The sequence below is a fragment of the Asterias rubens genome, chromosome 8 (genome assembly GCF_902459465.1).
Source record: "Asterias rubens chromosome 8, eAstRub1.3, whole genome shotgun sequence".
NCBI lineage: Eukaryota > Metazoa > Echinodermata > Asteroidea > Forcipulatida > Asteriidae > Asterias > Asterias rubens.
The window spans coordinates 21,418,865-21,436,905 of record NC_047069.1 but is presented as its reverse complement, the minus strand read 5'-3'; the positions used below and the strand labels follow the sequence as shown (position 1 = coordinate 21,436,905).

The window sequence follows — 18,041 nt, the reverse complement described above, 5'->3', positions numbered from 1 at the left end:
TGGTAAGAGCATTTTAATGGACCGTCCTACTGTAAATTTCTTACGGATGCCTTTTGTTTTCAACAACCTTTTAAATGGCAATTTTATTAAAAAGTTGCTTTTATTATTGCCCTGATGTTTGAACTATTCTATTATTATTGCCCTGATGTTTGAACTATTATGCGCGTGTCCTAATGCCATGAGCCAGTTCGTAGCTACCATTCATTGTGATGCGTACCTGCCCAGTGTATACAGCATGCCTGGTGACTGCTCATGCACAGGCCTAGCTGCGCATGGTGCGTGCATACATCGATTGATTGGTAGGGATGTTTTGAGGCAGCGCTCACAATCAGATTGTCAGTTAGAAAGTGAACACGAGACGTCAAACACAACGAGGTCCGTGGAACACAAACAATCAATTCACAATTCAACAAAGAAGTTAATTGAAATGATTCTTACAACACAGGGTCTCATCAGCGACTATCCCTGTCTGTCTAAGGTGAACGTTACATCATGTGTACCAATAGTCTACGGTGTGACACGTCGTACACCACCACCACTGCTCGGTCACTCGTATTACAGAGTCGGATGGTATAGCGACAACCTCGGTGATTGTGTGATATTTCCCGTGGATGTTTATGATGATTTCGGGTCCTAGCTCTATAGTGATACATATTAATTTTCTTGGGTGAATATATGTACTGGCAGTAAGTGTGCTGGTGTTTACATCAACTACAACAACCTCCAAGGTTGCGATTGACACGCTGTATGAACACTAAATATTGCACTAGCTCGACAGCTACTCAAGAATATACCGGCACATGTTGACCATGTAAGTGTATGCATAGAGAACCACACAGTGTTTACTAGTGGGTTTTTGTGCTGGTAAATGGATAGTTTACATTGATCAGTGAGCCATCTACAGTCGTTAACCACAGAGAAAGGTTAAAACTGACCTGCTGTAGTTTTATCTGGGTAGGCTTTCTGGTGATAGAACTTACGTTGTGAACGACAGAACGTGAACTGTTTGGTACTGAGTGGTAGATTCACGTAATACATGCATGGTTCAGGGATACCTCAACTTAAAGAATTTGAATTCTTCCTTCTAGCACAAAGTACTCCAAACAGTAAGTACACAATATTGGAGACGTTTAGTACTATAATGGGTAACATTATAATGACACATTCCAGTGGTGTCACTAAATATGGTGTATGTGGTGTTTCCTAAAAACACAGTAATGTTAATGGCTGTTATGTAATGGGGCCAGACCATATTTCCACAACAAGTAGCAAAGCACAACAAAACTGTGTCACCATAATAGAGCAAGGAACACGTACAGTACAATTGGTGTCTGGTATCCTGCTCATTTCTGCTTAGCAGCAATTGTCAAGTGATAACATATTTTCTGCTGAAGCATTTTTACTAAAGTGGGCCCAGCTGCCGAATATCTCAATATTTCAGTAGGTTTGATCAGTTTACCTTCTACACTACGTCATAATGTAGATGAATTAAAGGGTTCACATACCCGTATCATTGACTCAATTCAGTTGTCCACGTGAATAATAATGCACTTTATTGATTTGTGACCTCTGACATACAACCATCTCATTGAATAACTTCCAGTACAGTCATTCAATCATCTCGTTTGACTACAACTGTTGTAACGCACCGTTGTAACAGGGACTCAGGAGATATTATGTGTATGGGTCGGCATCTTCCGCAATCGTCAATGTTTTTTTCTTTCTGTTTAAACACAAATAGTTTGATTCCTGTTTAATGTGACTTTACATCCGTTGATCCGGGTTTGTAAGAATGAATGGCTCAATATGATTTAGACTGGAGTCTGCATAAATTTCGTTTAAAGACACTGGACACTATTGGTAATTGTCACCAACCAGTCTTCTCACCTGGTGTATCTCAACATATCCATAAAATAACAAACCTGTGAAAATGTGAGCTTGATTGGTCGTCAAAGTTGCGAGATAACTATGAAAGAAAAAACACCCTTGTCACATGAAGTTGTGTGCTTTCGGATGCTTGATTCCAAAACCTCAAATTCTAAACTTGAGGTCTCGAAATCAAATTCGTGGAAAATTACTTCTTCCTTGAAAACTACGTCACTTCAGAGGGGGCCGTTTCTCACAGTGTTTTATACTATCAACAGCTCCCCATTACTCGTTACCAAAATAGGTTTTATGCTAATAATTATTTTAAATAAATTACCAATAGTGTCCACTTTCTTTAAGGGTAGCGTTTGATCCGAACCTTGACTTGTAATTACCGTTTATGAAACATGGCCTTCTACTTGAAAACGTGCTGGCATAATAATTCCTACCAGCATGTATTCTCAAGTAAAACTGTGCCCCCCCCCCCCCCCCCCCAAAAAAAAAAAAAAAAAAAAAAAAAATTGATATTGCTAGATCTAATGTGTCCACGGAAGTGGTACGCGATCACGATCGTTCACTATACTTACCACCCTCCACCGGTGCATACAAACATAATGCACCTTCAAACAATTGAAATATATTTGGTTGTTCAACACACAATTTTGTTTTCTCCCTAGTTTAATGATCAGCCGATTGATTTGTGGGATTCGTTGGTATTACCACAGTATGGTATTATAGAAATATTATCTGTAAAAGTAATTTGGATCAGAAGTGCTTTTAAGCACAAACACTATTACAATAGTGTTTGTACTTTTCTGGATTTCATGGGGCTTCGCTTTGAACCCCACCTCGGGGCCACGAGGCAGGCCCCTGGACCCAAACCGTTACCCGGACCCGTTAGGCCCCACCCCTACACCACCACAACCCCTTAACACAAACTATTGGTGCACCGTTAACTACTAATGTCATATTCAGATAACGCAGGACGAAGCACGTATTGTTGTATAAATTGTTCGTTGCTGTCAGAATAGGTACGGATGAGATATGTTCTTAAAGTAACTAATTAATTACTGTGACATCAAGGCAGCGTATTAGAAAAGTGCAATCTCTATATTATTCCCGTCTGACAGCACTTCCCTTCTTGTTACAAGGTACCATGGCTGTTGAAAACCACACATCACTGTCTCTTACAGATGTATGGATTACGATTTATTCTTCCTCGCTTGTGAAGGTCTGCACCTCATTGGTGACACACCCTTTACTCCGTCAAATAGGCTACCTTAAAGATTTACACGCGATTATCTCAGATGAGCTATTCAATCATGTTATATGTGTCTTGTGGTGGGCTGTCTTGTTTCCATTAATATATTAATATTATGCATTATTCCATTAGTGAGCACTTTCGGGAACGGGCAGCTCTCCTGTGAAGCAGAGCATAGTTAGATTGTGCTTGAAAGTAAATTAGCATTGACTATTGATGGTATTTGACAGAATTTGTGATTTGTTTAAATCATTAATTTAATCACTACTAAGTTTAAATACTTCGGAGGCCCATCTCCACTTTATGAAATGTTAAATTTAAAAGAAAATACGAATGACCCATCTTATCACCCCTGCCTCAAGAATCAGACATCAACAATCAGAACAGTAAGATTTAGGCTTTTATTTATTTTAATTGATAGGTTGTCGTTTTGTCGACTCTGTAGGCCTCCCGGTGATATTTAAAAACAAAGCTCTTGGAATATTTCAAGTTTTGAATTAAGTCCTTCCTCCCATTTATGTGTCATGTGTATAATTAATATGGCCTGTAATGCCAATGTGTGATATATTCCATTGAAGGCAAAGGAAGCAGGACTACCGATCTCACCCATCACTGCACAGCAACATCTTTCACAATTGGGTCATGCATTTTGATGGCACACGTTCTGATTGCGCGATATGTTTTTATGTAGGGGAAAGCTGCACTTTACGAAGTTGAGATGTACTTTTTGCATAAACATCATAATCTGATTGGTAATACATCTGATTTGTTGGCAGACATTGCTTGAAAGCATCTGCAGTTGAGATACAGACACTTGAAATCAAACACTTTCAGACATTATGACGTTTTGATCACAAGAACTGAAAGGTGCGTCAGTTTTAGAGATAACTTATTATTTCAAAATTCTCTCATGGTTTTCTAGAATAAATGAAGATACGCTTAAATAAAGTAAGTATTGAAACTGCTCAAGAAACGCCATCGACGTATTTTGAAAACGTACATACGTGTTGTCTTTAATCTTTAAAACTTGCTCACCTGGTAAATTCATTACGGAAACTAGTCTGCGATAAATACTGTATCATTGATATAATTTCTAGTGTTTTGTTTTCCTCTCTCTCTTTGTTTTATTCAAACGAACCATCAGCACCTGTTCATGTAGATGGTCGGATCCCTGATGGTGATCATGTGTTCCAACCAACTCGGGCACCAGGCCATTATAATGCCTGCGTTGAGCAATGGCTGCCGTCATTAGCTATCTGTTTTTATTGGCCAGTGTTAGTACACCATTTATACATCACACAAGGCCCATACAAAACACATGAAGTTTAAAAACACACCGTGTTATCATACCAAAATCACCGACGTTGAACTTTGCACAGGTTTGTTATTTTGTGCTTATTATGTTGAGATACACCAGGTGTCCAGTGTCTTTATAGAAGTCAGCCTTTAGACAGTCAAACTATAAACGTAGAGACAAGACGAAGCAGAAAACGTAATGTGAATAATTGTTACAACGGAGATGGGAAATATGTTACTGTCATATGAAATTTCCTTAAATGTGGGTGAAGTTTGGTCATGGATTCTCATTTTTAGCAGGTTTTTCTTGGCAAATTCTATGATATTGATAATGTTAACGACTTGAAGTATAAATCAAGTACGAAACACTGTTTAAAACAAATTTATCAATATTTAATTTAAAATGGAGGACGGCCAACGGTAAACTTTGCCTTTTATAATTAGCCCTTCCGATGTAATAAATTCACGCGTCTGTGCGTACACCAATGATTGGTGGGGTTGTTGGGCTACCGCTACACCACAAAATTAATTAACTAGTCAAGAAATTTAATGTCGAATTATGGTTTGAAATAAATTATGCTGGTATGTGTTTAAATTAAGTACTGAACTAAGCATGCTAGAGATGCACAGTTTGTATATGACTCTGCCTTTCAATAAACATGATATAGGCAGACTCACTATTGCGTAGTATCACACCACGTCAACCCCATAGCGATGTTGGTTCATTTGGCCCACCAGCATATATATATAGTGTTAGTGCGCACACCCTTATAAGACAAATTTACATATTTCATGGAAATGGTCTATTACATTAGCACTAACCTGTTCCATTGATTTTTATTTACGGGCACCACTAAACAAGAAATCCAGTAAATTCCTGGTCAGGAGCTGAGTCAGATTGTACACATTAAACCAGATCAATGTTTTTGAACAATCTGACTCATTATCAGTTCGCTCCAAACTCCGTAATCTATTTCTATATTAAAGCCATTGGACCCTTTCGGTAAACAGTATTGTCCAAAGCCCACAATTCGTGTACCACAACTTCTATATCAAAAAAATAACAAACATGTGAAAAGTTAGGCTCAATCGGTCATCGGAGTCGGGAGAAAATAACGGGAAAACCCACTCTTGTTTCCGCGCGTTTCGCCGTGGCATGACGTGTGTTTAAAATAAATCTGTAATGCTCGCTATCGAGAATTGATATTGTTTTACTGTTTTCTTAAAAAGTATAAAAGCATTTCATGGAGTAATATTTCAAGAGAAGTCTTTCACCACTACCTTCTGTAAACCCTGTAAGTTAATTGTAAATCTGTGAACTTTTTTTTTTTTTTTTTTTTTGTACCGAAAGGGTCCAATGGCTTTAATAAATAAACAAATGAACAACGAACGACAACAATTGTAGTCCATAAAATAAACAAACAAACAAACAATCAAACAAACAAATAAATAAGTAAAGATGTGAACGGAATGTAGGTCGGTTTCTTGACCCCTTAGACTGGTCAATAGGCTGACCCCGTAGCTGGCCCCTGAGCTGACCAGTCGTGTGATAACAACAACTCGATCATGGGCAAGATTTATTATAACATAGTGATTGATTTATTGCATTATCCGACATTTCGTTTGGACATTATGCTGGAATTTCACCGTGTTCATGACTGGTCCAGTCAAACCAACCGTATACATGGGAGGCATATAGTTTGCAACTGAAACAAGAGGCATCTGTTTGGAGTAGAGTTTCAAATGAAGAATGTTTTAATTGAGGGGGTTATACTGGGTTGAGTTTGGATTGATAACACGGGTTTCATGTGTCTTGGACTTCTTCAAAACATTAGCTTTCAGGCTCAGGTTCCGGCTGTTGGCCCCGCCCCAAATCAGAAACTATGAAAAATTCAATTATTATTTTCCGTTTGACATGATGCTGTTACAAGTGATAGTTTTTGGTTGAACCAACATAAATTACCACAAAGAAAACCACACAAAATTGTGTGTGAATATTTGTATCCCACTTTTAAACATTTTTCCAACCATATAATTTTTGTTTCTTTCTAGCCCTTCCCCCCAAAGAAGAAGAAGAAGAAGAAAGGATTAAATATGTTTCCATCCTAGCTCCCCTTCCCCCACCCCCCCCCCCCCCCAAAAAAAAGGGAGAAAAAAAGGCTTGATTGTACCTATGTATTATACGCCTGTTGATCATTGCAATACTTTGGGTCTAAAATGCTACATTGTTTTATGACCTGATTTGAAAGTATGTCTATCATTCGCAATACAGTTGAACCATAACACAGGATATAGCTGTTGAACTCTGAAGCTATCTATGGCATTGACTGTTGTAGGATGACATTGCATATGATGCTTACATTGTTAGCGTTCAATGCGATACTGAGTGAGGGATAGAGAGTTAGGTGTCGGAGCATTGTTACAAGACCTTGGGATCGATGTCGCTGGGTGTTATACATGTCAATAACTACATCTATATGCCGGTAGGTCAATGTACTTAAAACATCGTATGGTTTCTATGACGAGGTACACATTTAAACTAATTGTAATGGTTTGTGTTGCCATGTAGACCTGATCTCATGTACTCATTTGAAACCACAAATGACGTAGGTAATTAGTCAAATACGTATACTGTTCATTTGTGTGAGGGTAGTCAACTTGTCCTTTATTTTATCAACACACTTTTTAAGAATTTTGTTATATAAAGGAAACAGCTTTCGATTTGACTAGTAGGCCTAAAAGTTGTTACGATAATCATGTTATTAGTCTATACTTTAAGGACTACATTGCCATATTCGCAAGTATATTACTAGTCTAAAGAGACAACAATAAATTAAGAAGAAAATGACATATGAAAGGAGAAGGAAAAAAGCTAAAACTATAATACATCATATGAGTGATTTGTATAATAGGCCTACAAGTTTAAAGGCAGTGTACACTATCGGTAAATACTCAAAATAATTATTAGCATAAAACCTTACTTGGTAAGGAGTAATGGGGAGAGGTTGGTAGTATAAAACATTGTGAGAAACGGCTCCCTCTGAAGTGCCATAGTTTTCGTTCAATTTTCCATGAACTTGAGTTCGAGACCTTAGAATTAGAAGTTGAGGTCTCGAAATCAAGCATCTGAAAGCACAAAACACTGCCTTTAACCACAAAATCCTGTTAGGGGTCGTTTTTAAAAAAAGCATAAAAAAAAAATTAACAAAATTAAAATAATCTTCCAGATTTGTGTTGAAACGTAAGTGTTGATCGATTATTCTAAATGTCTTCTTATTCATGATTGGTTCGCATGGAACGTTGTATCGAGTTAGGAGTCGATTTATTATGTACACGAAGGAATCACGTATCGCTTGATACGTTTCTCATTGAGTTAAATTCTTATAAATTTATTTTTTGTAATAATACCGCATACAAAGTGTTTATCCCTGGCGCCAAATGTCAGGTCTTGAAAGTCCTTGAGTTCCTAATTACAGTCATTAGTTTTGTCTCTGTCGCGGTCTATTAATACCGAAATGGACCAACCCCCTGTGTTTCAAGTCGTAATTGTTCTATGGTTGTAAATCACATGCAGCAACAAGATATGAAATTGAATGAGTGATCATCACAACAAAGATAACTTCTTAATCCAGAACAAAAGTCTACATATAGGCATCTTACTTACATGTAGCCCGGTCCTTGTTGATGTTTAAGACCTGAAAATGCATAAATAAACCCCCAGTTTGGTACCTAACTGTAGCCTGGCCATTAGTTTTAAACCTGCAGTGGCTGAAACCTGAATGAAGCCTAGTCAGGGACATTGTACATTATTGCAGCCTGGCCCTTATTGAAGTTTAAGACATGGACTGGCCTTAATATAGCCCAAGTATGGTATCCTTGTCGTCTGACCTTAATGAAATTTAACACCTAAACCGGCGGAGACTACAAGAAGCCACAGTCGTGTACCTTCCTGTAGCATTACCTTTATTATAGTACTTTGACACCTGTTTACAGAAACTGAGACCTAGCCGCAAAGGTGTACCTCATTGATGTATGGCCCTCTTTGTAGTTTGAGACCTAGCTAGTCTGGGACCTAAATGTATTTCCGGACCTTGATTTAACCCAACATTGGTACCTAAATTAAGCCCAGCCCTATTGTATTTGTAGTTTCAAACTTAAAATATTCTGTCACATAAATGTCGCTTGCGACCTACCTGTAGCCCTAATCGTATTGCCCAATAGCAATCAAAAAAATGTAGCCCATTCCTACATTTCCCTTTTCGTAAGTGTAAGCACTTCTGAAATTTAGGCTACATGTTTATTCTGGCTCGGGCTACATTATGGAGTTGTACGGGCGTAAATGTATCTTCGACACGTATACACGTAATCCACAATTTATATTTGTATTATTTGTATTTCTTAAGTGCAGTCACACCCACGCTTTTATATAGTGTGTTTTACTTCCCTATGTGACTGGATTAACAGGCTTTCGAGCTACAGTGTTTAATTATACTTTTGTTGATCCTGGCCATCACATTAGGGTTGTTTTATTATTTCCTGTGCCCTTACTGTTTATCTTGCTTTGTATCTACTTTTATACATGTACTTATATTATCTATTTGACATACTGTCTGCTTGTATTTGTAATTGTTTAATGACCAAATAAAGAATAAGAATAAGAATAAACACACGATTCAGCAAACCTGTGATTCGAAATGGGTTGTCATGGCTTTGTGGTCCTTAATTAGTTTCTAGATCTACACTCCTAAACTGAGACCTACCGATAAATTATACACCAGACATACGGAACAATATCCATGGAAAGCACTCCGTTGAATATCCAGCCCAATTGTGCCTTATATTCTCTTGTGTGTAGCTCTGTATCATTGTAGATACGATAATGTTATTTCAGATCTGTTTGTGTTCATTGTCAGGGCTGACCGAGGTAGATGATTTGATTGTGTGCTGTGTAGTGTATCCGGATCTAACGGGAGAACTGGTTAAGATCCTGTCCTTTATGTGTAGCAATTGAATTATGAAATTAACGTAAGCGTCACATATTATTATTTATGGTTAATATGTTCATCTATTTCATAGAATCCGTTATAATTTGGCAACGATAAGCAGTTCCCTGTCATGAACTACTCTCACAGTAGTAATATAATGGTAAATCGCTATAGAAAACTGTTGAGTGTCCTTGCAGCCAACGTTAGCTTGGTGCAATTTGAAAGCAGCAGTTGAACGGGTGGTGTTTGGTTTTTGCTATTCCGTGGAGTGTTTATGTTACGGTGTATTGCTTGGTGATCAACGTCCATGTACGCTGCAATACCACTTGCACTGATATCAATAGTAAGTGCATAACAAAATCTACGAATATATTTTTTTCATGGATTTAAAAAAAATCTAATTGATGAGTGGCAATAATAATGTGTAAAAGAAATATACCTGTGTTGGAAGGAACCGTTCATTATAAGTAGGTAATGTAAAGCGCCATTCTGGCGCCGCGCATTATCAGCTAAACATCATGGAAATGTCAGATCATCAAACGAGATAACCTAAGCAATTGTGCCAAGGGCGATTGAATGATACACGGCAGGTAGATTGGTGAGGTCTCCTCTCTCTCTAGCTTCGTTCTAGAAATCGATTAGTTATAGTCTCGACAAGGCCGAACGACAAGGAAGCCTGGCCAGTGGCCACATTGCATCAGATGTCTTCTTCGTGTTGCTTCTTGGGCTCGGCGCGGTAACCTACTCGTAAGAATGCTGAATATTTGTTTGGCCTTTTCAGAATCAATAATAATACACGATGGGGCTGTAAATAACCCTGTGATTATATCATCCCTTATAAATAAAGAGATAAACGCAGGTGGTATAAATATAGATGTAGAGCGAGATTGGAGGTGCTGTATAGACAAGCGGGTTTTAAGAACTACTTCATTCACACTCAATTAGTTTTGCAGTGCCATTATTGATTATTAATAATATACTTATGAATAATACAACATCAATTAAAGTAATTTGATGCTAATTTATTGACTTTAAACCCTTCACAAAATATATTTGCTTGGCACTGTAAACTGTTGCTTAGTAGACACAGCATAGTAATGTTTTAATTTTGCACAGAATCGGCTTCTTATGTTTATCATTGTTCTCACCCATCGGTGAATTTCTATTTTGTCAATCAAAAACACTTGTGTTTAGGTAGGACATGTGAATTAACACACAATTCAATCAACATACATTATTGTAGTTATTAAACGCACATGTTTCAGTGAAAATTAAGAATAACAAACAAATCAATGAGGAAATTAATAAATAATTAACTAATTAAAATAATAATAATGAGTAAACACACAAGGATATATTTATGTCAGTCTCGCGAGATGAAATTAACGTTTCACTAATTAACATAACACATTCGGTTTCGGCAAAACATTTCAAAGAAAACTTTTCAACCATAAACCTTTGTGCAATAATATTTGCAAATCTGTGGATCTATATTTATTTATGTATTTAGTAAGTAATGTTTTTTTATATATAATAATAATCGGGATATTGTAACTTCTTTTCAACTTTACCAAGTTTTGCACACCCTTGAAGTCAATCCGTGTTTAGTTTTTAAATTGTAAGTTTGAACTTTCTTGTGTTACCTCGTTTTGTTAGTAAAGTTCAGGACAACCGGGAAGAGTTGACTGTCGAGTGATTTATTCCTGGGTGAATATGAAACGCCCTATCACGTCACCATTATGACAATTCTTTCACCCATTAACCTTGCAGAATATTAGTTCATGAAGAATAATGGAAATTTATACCTCATAATAATAATATTAATAATAATATTAATAATAATACCAAATTATATGAAATAAATATGAAGAAAGATACATTTAACTATCTCCTCCCACATGACCCCCGTACAGCAAGGTTCTACCTTCTACCTAAGATACACAAGCCCAATAACCCGGGGAGACCTATTGTATCTGGGAATGGTAGCCCCACAGAGCGCATTTCTGAGTTTGTCGATAGCTTCCTCAAACCCTTAGTCTGCCGTATTCCTTCCTTCATCAAGGATACCAAAGACTTTCTCCACAAACTAGATGAGGTCAAGCACCAAATACCTGACTCTGCTATTTTGGTTACTTTTGATGTTTCATCACTGTTTATACTAACATACCCCATCATGAAGGCATGAGTGCATGTGTCTCTGCCCTCAATGCTAGTAATCAGTCCCGCCCCTCAGTGAGTCATATTAAGGAACTCATGAGCCACATTCTAATGAAGAATAATTTCACATTTTCTGACAGGCATTTTCTACAGGTACAGGGTACTGCCATGGGTACCAAAATGGCACCCTCATATGCTAACCTATTCATGTCTCAGTTGGAGGACAGACTCCTGTCCTCCGCCCCCAACCGACCACTAGTTTGGTGGAGATTTATTGATGATATTTTCTCCATCTGGTGTGGTGACCAAGACAGCTTGGATGAGTTTATTGACCATATCAACTCATTTCACCCCACCATAAAGTTCACTACCGAACAATCTCTCACCAGTGTGAACTTTCTAGATGTGACAATAACCAAGTCTCATAATGGCCTTGTCACAGATGTTTACAGTAAACCCACCGACACCCACCAGTACCTTCTCTCCAATAGCTGTCACCCTAGTCACTGTAAGAAGGCAATTGCTTACAGTCAGGCCTTACGTATCAGGCGTATCTGTTCCACAGATACCCTGTACAAGAGGCGCTCATCAGAGCTAAGGAAACACCTTGTATCTAGGGGACACAGCGAACGTAGGGTCCAACTTGCTATCAACAGGGCTCTCAACGTACCTCGTAATACTCTGTTGACTAACACGGGAGCTAAAAAACCTCCTACCAATAGAGTTGCTTTGGTCACCACCTTCCACCCAAAACTACCCAAACTTCCCTCAATTCTCAATAATAACATGCCTATACTTCACTCCTCCAGCAGGTTACACTCAGCAATCACTGAGGTTCCCATGGTAGCATTCCGCCGCCCTAAGAACCTTGGTGACATACTAGTCAGGGCCAAACTTCCCCCAGGTACAGTCCAAACACAACCCCCGACCATAGAGTATAGACTATGCCCCGACAGATATACTGGGCTGTCACAAATGTACCCGTTCCAAATGCAAAACGTGTCTGCACATTAAGCCCTCACTTAAGGTGAAGAGTCATACCACTGGCTCTTCATACAACATCAAGACCGACTCTGAATGCAGCACGTCTAATGTAGTCTATGTCATATCATGTAAGAGATGTGGGCTACAATATGTGGGAGAGACTAAGACCAAACTTAGTCTTCGCTTTGCGAATCATGTCTCTTCCATAAAGACTAAGAAACCGTACACAGTCTCTATCCACTTCAACAGCCCCAATCATAGTGTCATTGATGTTGAACTTCTGGTGATTGAAGCTTGCAATGGTGTTGACACACACCTCAAGAATAGAGAATCACACTGGATTCACCAACTCAAGACAGTCAAACCCTTTGGACTTAACATAAACACTGGTGTTAAATAACTTCTCATTACCCTCCACTTAACCTAGTTTAAAGTTGTTTTTATAAATTCATCACTGTAACTATCTGATGTAAGTAACCCCCCCTTTTTTTCCACAGGTCCCTCATACCTGTTTTTAAAATCATCATACCTTTGATCTTGCTATTCTTATTAATTGACCATTGTTAGTTGCATCATGATGCAACTTGCTCTCTAATCCTACCCTTTCATGTCTCCCTGCATTGTTGTCGAACAATACATTTACCACTTTTATGGTCCAGTAACCCTTCCTTTCATTCTAAACATCCTTTGTCCTCGCCACTTCACTCCTATTGGTTCATAGCCACCAATATTGTTTCTGAAATAGGAACTTTGATTGGCTGTTATTTTCCCGCTTCTTTCTGGATCCTTTCCTTAATCCCTTTCCCCTCTCTTTTTTTATAAATGGATATGTATTTGTTTGTACTTGTTTTATGCCTCTGAAGAAGGTCCGGATTGGATCGAAAGCTAAGGCCATCTACCCTATTCATTAAATAAATATGAAGTATATACAATGGAATTTAATCACTAGCTTAAAGATACAGGTAGTTATTAACGCCTCAATGCATATAGCGGGCATGCTCGTTGACTTAATTTACCATTTTGATGGAACGACTTTATATGAATATGGAGACATGTACTAAAGATGGGAAACTAAAAACATCCAATAACAATAATGAGTAATAAATTATATTAAATGAGTGATTGCATGTTGATCAGTCGTTCCATGAAGGATACACCCATGATTATAGTTGGTTTGTAAACCAGATGGCTCGTCTACAGATCGGGAGTGGATGCCAAATTGAATCAATTCTAGATACAACCCACTTGTATACTGATGAGATCACGGGAGGCCTTGACGATGCCAATTCTAGTCTACATCAGGGGCCTCTATAAGGACATTGGTGGGTGGGATCTCTGGTTATATGAACGCTATAACATCAGACTAAACATTTGATGTTGAAGCTATCGCAGATTCATGGCGTCTAACGCGGCATTTAAACATTATCAGCTCCATTTCGTGTCTTAGTACTGTATATTCTCCTCAAACTTGTTTGGAAGATCAATCTGTTGGTGGGTTTCAAATTGAAACTTAAACAGTGGCCGTCGAGGGAAATAATGACAGATCCTTAAAGCTAGATACCTTTGGTAATTGTGTAAGACCAGTCTTTCTCACTTGGTGTATCTTAACATAGGCCTATGCATTAAGTAACAAACCTGTAACAATTTGAACTCAATTGAGAAAGGACCTTTCTGTATACAATTAATGTTGTTTGATGAAACACATTAAATCGAAAGGCAATGGCAACATAATATCAAACGTGTAGTTGGTGTGCAAGTTAAAACTGTTGGTACGTTGGTTGCTATGAACAGACGGTGTTGAATACAACGCACGCTATATAGATCGATAATTGGTATATTCTATGGTCAGCTGCACCTGTTGATAAAGTGAATACATTATTAGTTTTCTAACACAAAAATTACTAAATGACAAGCACGGCATTAACAGATGCTCATTTTGTATTTACATATTTGCTCATTTTGCCTTATGGGCATTTTCAGGGCATTGTGGTAACTAATTAGTGCGTCATTGGCGTAACTGTGGGTGGCGCAAAGTGTGAAATAAAATAGTTGATATAGAAATAAAGTAATTATCAGCTAATCAGCTTATTTATAATCTAATTAGTATTGCATTTCTCGGAAACTGAAAACAGTAACGATATAATTATTAATGACAATTTTGCCTTTTTTAAAAACAGCTGAAAAGTTTAGTCACAATAATACAATGGGAATATTGATACTTGTCTCGCAGCGATTAATCGCAAAGTCTGCCAATAACCAAACAGGTAAATACATATTTTGTTTAGGTGAACTAAGTACATGTTCACCTTTATACGAGTTCAAATACCAGGTTACCTGGAAGTAAACTTACGTACATAAACCCTTATAGTGGAAAGGTACTGGACACTGTTAGTAATTACTCAAAATAATTGTTAGCTTAAAAACGTACTTGGTAACAAGCAATTGGGAGCTGTTGATAGTATAAAACGTTGTGAGAAACGGCTACCTCTGAAGTAACATAGTTTTTGAGAAATAAGTAATTTTCAACTAAAATATTTTAATTTGATCTAGAGACCTAATGACTTCTCGAAATCAAGCATCTGAAAGCACACAGCATCGTGTGACAAGGGTGTGTTTTTCGTTAATATCTTGCAACTTCGACGACCAATTGAGTTCAAATTTTCACAGGTTTGTTATTTTGTGCAAAGGCTTTGTTGAGATACACCAAGTGAGAAGACTGTTGTTGTGTGGTAGTTAACGAATGGGTCCAGTGTCTTTAAACGTATACATGTTAATATTCATGTCATTTTTAAAGTTAACCATAATTATCTGGTTGTGTTACCTTTTTACCACGTACTTAAAGACGCTAGACGCTGGACACTATTGGTAACTGTCAAAGACAACTCTTCTCACTTCGTGTATCTCAACTTATGCATAAAATAACAAACCTGTGAAAAATTGAGCTCAATTGGTCATCAAAATTGTGAGATAATAATGAAAGGAAAAACACCCTGGTCACACGAAAATGTGTGCTTTCAGATGCTTGATTTTGAGACCTCAAATTCTAAACTTAAGGTCTCGAAATCAATTTTGTGGAAAATTACTTCTGTTCGAAAACTACGTTTCTTCAGAGGGAGCCGTTTCTCAAATGTTTTATACTTTTAACCTCTCCCCATTACTTATTACCAAGTAAGGTTTTATGATAATAGTTATTTTGAGTAATTACCAATCCACTAAGACACTGGACACTATTGGTAATTGTCAAAGACCAGTATTCTCAGTTGGTGTATCTCAACATATGCATAAAATAACAAACCTGTGAAAATTTGAGCAAAACTGGTCATCGGAGTTGCGAGATAACTATGAAAGAAAAAACACCCTATTACCAATATTGTCCACTGCCTTTAAATTATAAACCTTCAGTGTGCCGCTTTCTACTATGAACAATCACTAAACTGTTTTATGGTATCTTAAATACAAACATTGGTTTTTAACTTTACATGAGCCCATCGCCATTCCATGTGTATGTGCCAATGTTTTTGGTGGTGATATTGTTTTTAATAAGAGGCCCATAGGATGGTAGTGTGTTCCAGCTCTTCATGTAAACTGTGGATTCTAAGAGATGTAAGACACTGTTTTAATTTGAAAATTAGCTGGGGCTCGACTTTGTTCAAAATAGATAAACTGCAAGGCTTCCGGTCTGCCTTATGCATACATTATTTATGTCGGGTAAGCGGGAAGTGGACAAACATCATTTAACAATGACGTCATCTGCTCCAGCTCCTAAAGACGGGGACCCTGTTCCCGAGCAAGTGCCCCGCTCTCATTGATTATTCATCTGAGGTCATCTTTAATTGAATAGCAATGTATGGCTGGTATCCACATGCTGTCAAATAAATGAGGTGTATTTGTTCCATTATGTATGAATGAGAAACAACCGTTCTGAATGCAAGTTATTTGAGTATTGTCATGGCGATGGACTCTATAAAATTGGACTTGTTTCAGTCCTTCATTAGGTGAATATCTAAAACTGACAGTTCTTTTCAACATTTTATATGTAAAGTCTAAAGTAAATTAAAATTTCATTTTTTTTAAATGTAAAAGGTAAAATGCCTCTTCGATAACAAATACTAAAAATGTAACATTTTGTTCTGGTTATTTTAGATTCAAAGGATTCGGGTACTTTTTCAAAATGTTAACAGATTTACATTAAACTTAAAGGGTTTTTAGTTAATGATAGTGGAAAGCTTCCCTTCAAATATTACTAACTGAGGTTATGTAGTTTTTGAGAATTGAGTAAAACAAGTCACACAATAATTTTCGTCTCAGGAAGACGACAATTATGTTAGCATGTAAAATTCCATCACCCAGTTATGATATTACACCATAATCATTGCATAACTGGTTACTACGTTTTTACATGCTAAAACTGAGACGAAAATTATTTGTTTTACTCATTTCTAAAAAACTACATCATCTCAGTAACTAGAATTTCAAGTGACGCTTTCTACTATCATAATCTTCAATCTGTGTAGGTTTTGATGTTCATCTGTGGACATTGTGTTTTGTGTTAGGAAAAAGTACACACTTACCCTTTATAGGTCTATAACTATTTCACATGGTGTGTGGTGGTTGGATATGGGTTTTTGGATACCCTCGTAGCAATGGGTGCAAATCGGTCGCACCTACATCTAAATCAATATGTGTATTACCGCCTAATATTGAATCACTAATATGGAAAATAATAATGCCCTTAATTAATATAAATGTTGTTTCCGCTTGTTACGTCATCGGAAGGAAACACTTGGTGGCATTACCTACAACGCATAAAGACGATCGTGATATTTGGCTCAGTCACATGTCCAAAGTTAAAAGTCTCGCATGTAAAGTTGATTGTCTGTTTAGTCCAATGTTGATTAAGAGACGTTTTAATCAAGTTTCAATTTGTCTTTAAATGCTGAGGGAAAACTGGTATACATCCATTGATGTTTTGCTGGAAGTTACATACATTGATGTTTAGACTTATGCACGTAGTCAATTAATGTGGATATATAATGTTTCTAGCCTTCTCGGTTGTATCTCAGTCTTTCCGATGGACTCCGAAGTGAGTTGTTACTGCTCCGAACTGTTCCGAGGCGATCCGGGCTGCTTGTAGTCAGGTCCAGTGGATCATTAACTCGATCTTGGTTGTTTGAATGGAACATTACATGATTTCATGAAATAGTCTAAATTAGACTAATGGATTTGCATAAGCTGCTTCACAGCAAATGTATATTTAACACAATGCTGACAAAGTGATACAGAAATTTTGAAAGATTATTTTCGAATAAACTTATTATTTTCTTCTAGCTTTATTTAACCCATCTGATAGACACATGCCTACTGCCTGTTTTGTGTACGGTGCACGTTTGTGTATATACAGCCTGTATATACTGTTCAATTTAGTAACAACAAAATCACGTTAAAAACATGAAAATTGCCTTCCAGTGTGCATCAATGAGAAATAAAACAAA

At 37.3% G+C, this 18,041-nt stretch overlaps 1 protein-coding gene across 1 annotated transcript in view; it reads left to right on the top strand.

The window, feature by feature from the left end:
- Positions 1-349: 349 nt before the first annotated feature.
- The window catches only part of LOC117293459 (short transient receptor potential channel 4-like), a 58,096-nt gene continuing 40,404 nt past the window's right edge, over positions 350-18,041 (top strand). The window contains exon 1 of the mRNA XM_033775803.1: positions 350-1,106. The gene's annotated coding sequence lies outside the window, so the exon portion shown is untranslated. The remainder of the gene's footprint in view (positions 1,107-18,041) is intronic.